The 3,538-nt window shown below is 25.7% G+C and overlaps 1 protein-coding gene across 1 annotated transcript in view; it reads right to left on the bottom strand.

Moving 5' to 3' along the window:
* The window catches only part of LOC105626890 (parafibromin), a 15,285-nt gene that overhangs the window by 365 nt on the left and 11,382 nt on the right, over positions 1-3,538 (bottom strand). The window lies entirely within an intron of this gene.

Raw genomic sequence — 3,538 nt, 5'->3', positions numbered from 1 at the left:
GTGTGTGTGTGTGTGTGTGTGTGTGTGTGTGTGTGTGTGTGTGTGTGTGTGTGTGTGTGTGTGTGTGTGTGTGCGGAAAAGATGGTTTTGCTCAAGTATTAAAAAATTTAGCTAGATATAAATATGTCTGTTATTTTGAATAACAATAAATAAAATTGTTATAATGAAATGATTAAAATCAGACATATGTAGAAATGAAGTAATTGCAGGTTTTATATTTAAGGAAAGTTTAGCTGTACCACGCGTTGAACTTTCAGATACAACTTAATTCTGACGAAATACTTTATATTTAATATTTCTATATTAAAAGTGTCAAACAGTTTGCAAATTATCATCGTATCGTGACCCGTTGTTAGTACCAATATGAACGTTTCGTGAATCTTGCCGTTCACCTAAACTTCGCTTGTCTTAGCGCCAAGACACTACTGTCTCCAGATATTAGTTACACTCCTCGTCCTGAAAAGTGAACGATAAGATTCGCGAAACGTTGGCATTAGCAATGGATCACAATAACTCGTAAACTCTTTAATATTCTCTAGAAAATAATCCATAAAAGCCTAGCGAAAGTGTGTATTTCTACATTAAAATAAATTAGAACTAAAATAATTTGTTTTTCTGTAATATGTAACATTTGACTATTTGATTATTACAAAATAATTTTAAAAGATACAATTTTTACTAAAAAATATATATTTGCGGTTTATGTATTATTTATATTGTATTTTCATTAATATGAAAAATAGAATTTATTATAAAGACAATTACATCGTAATATATATCTAATATGTCAATTTACCTATCTATATAATCAATATAATCTATCGGGGCAAGAAGAGAAAGATTCTTTCTATCATAGCAGTACATTTTAAACATAACAATTAATTGTTTAAAAAGTCCAGGTAGCACTTGTTTATTATTTTATATATGTTTTATATACGATTCTTAAACGTATCCAATGTTTTACAAGTGTAAACCAACATGCGCTACTGGGAACCTTTAATGCCGAAATTGTGAAAACGAATTCCAATTTTGCTTCGACAAAATTGTTCTTTCCATATACTATTAAAAAATTTCGTGTAATATTACAATAACAATAATTAATTTTGAAGTTCACTATTAAAAATGTTCACACACTGTAAATTATATTGCATGCAAGTGAAGTTATAACTTACAAATAAAATTAGTCTTCTTTATAGTAATTAAACAATTTGCAAAAACAAATTTACAATTAATTTAAAATTAAGTTCATAGATTTACATAATAATTCGCCAAATTATGTGCAATTTTTTCATAAGCAATCGATATGTACGAAAAAAAAAAATGCAAATATATTACGTGTGATGTTACTATTATGAATTTTATATATATAATATTGCAAAAATTTACATACAAAAAATATAAAATAGTATAAATACTATATATAAAAACTATAAAAATTATAAATTGTTATTGTATTTTTTGTCTAATATAAAGATATATTACACAATTAGAGATAAAAATATTAATTTTTGTAAAAAAGCACAATTTTATACTTATTTTCACTATAAATTGTATGATTTTTACACATATTATTTATAATTTTACATACTTTTTTTATAGAATACGTATCTATGTATAATGAAATATTGATATACGCAGGTTTTACTGAATTCTATGTTTGTGCCGCAAGAAATTGACACTTATTATAATAATATAATCTTATAAACAAAGAGCATGGAATAAATTATTATTCTTTAATAAACAGGACACGTCATCATTAATATAAATCGCAATATTAATTGTACACTGATTGAATTTTATGTCATATGACTTATTGACGTATTTCTTTAAATAAGACTTTGTAGCGAAAGCTTTTGTAACAAGCAGAGGAGAGAGAAACACATAGCAATATATTGACCCGTCCCGAGTAATCGGATAGTTATTCCCTTCGAACTTTGGTGATTGAACGAAGATCGACGAGAAAATGGGATAAAGCTGGCCTAGTAGATTCTCTCCAGCATCAGCGACGTGAAAGATTATTGCGGGTGGTCCAGCTTGGAATAACAGCGTGGTAAATGCGGCCTATACATAAGCGACAGGTCCATTTATAAGTCAAACGCAGTCATGATGCATCACGATTCGATTGTTATGCACTACGTATAAAAATCTTTACATACGTTGAATGTTTCGTCATATTAATTATAGCATGGAACTCAACGAATCGATACGAACCATATTTTTACTCCTTCTCCTCTTTGTAATTTTATGATTTTAAATTATCTATTTCTAACGTCTAGAAAGAAATATATCGAAATATTTTCTGTTAGATTTAAACATTTTAAGAGACTTATTTATTATTATAGATATAGGTAAAATTATTCATATATTAATATTTAATATTTAATGAACTATTTTTAGCATATGGAAATATTTTTAATTAGAATATTTTTAATTAGAATATTTTCTCTTATATTCATGTATTTTTAAAAAAAATTGCGTATATATATATATAGGAAAGTGGAATAAATCGAATCTATTTGCAGTTTTTGTTCTCTATAAGGCGTAAATAAAGTCGGATCATAAAACTGATACCGTTGGAAAGATCATTTGATTTCCTTCATTTTTGTTTTAGACCATTTTGATTATGACATATTTCTCACCTGTATTTAATTATAATGGAAAATATAGAAACACTTTTTTCGGTCCGATTTAGAACCAATAAATAAATTTCAAATCAGACATTCCTATTTTTATTGATTTTTAAATAGAATTTTAAAATATTTTAATGTGATTTTGTTAGTATTGAGTAAAAAGAAGCAATTTAACATTTTAACAGTCTAAGATAAAAATTTTATTCAGAAAAAAAATGACATATTTTATATTTTATTAGAATTGAAATCAATAAAACTTTATTAATCTGAGTCTGATATTTTACTGATTTAATTCCTTGGACCAAATTTGGTCAGCCGATCTGGTCATCAATACACACAGACCTATAAGTTATCTACTGTATTGTTCAATTTGAACACCTAAAAAAAAGTCCGATTTGGACATGGATTTTATTTAAAAGGTGTTAAAAATTTGAAAGGTAATTGATTTAAAATTAATTAAAAAATTGATTCCTTCCGAATTTTGGAACAAATTTTACAATAAACCACAAAAATGATCCCAAAACGCTTGATATTTTTGAATTCTACATTCTTTAATTATCTTAAATCAATTACCTTCCAAATTCTTAACATCTTCTAAATAAGATTTTAAATAGATTTACTTTTTAAATAGATTTATAAGGATTTTCTTATAAAAAAAATTTTCGTACATTGGCTGAAAATACATATTTGCATCTATAATGTTATGACAGAGAACTGTCAATCTGCTGTCCGGTATCTTGTAAAGCCTTTACATTATAAATAGCACGCTATAATCGTATTCATTTAAATTTAATCGTATTCATTTAAATTAAAAAGGTCCTATTTGGAATACGATTTAGGCCAATCTCCCCTATATACATATATTTTATATTAATATATATATATATTAATATATATATATATATTAA

Source organism: Atta cephalotes (genome assembly GCF_000143395.1).
Source record: "Atta cephalotes unplaced genomic scaffold scaffold00007, whole genome shotgun sequence".
NCBI classification, from domain to species: domain Eukaryota; kingdom Metazoa; phylum Arthropoda; class Insecta; order Hymenoptera; family Formicidae; genus Atta; species Atta cephalotes.
Note: the sequence above shows the minus strand (reverse complement) of the source record. Positions and strands in the feature narration are given on the sequence as shown.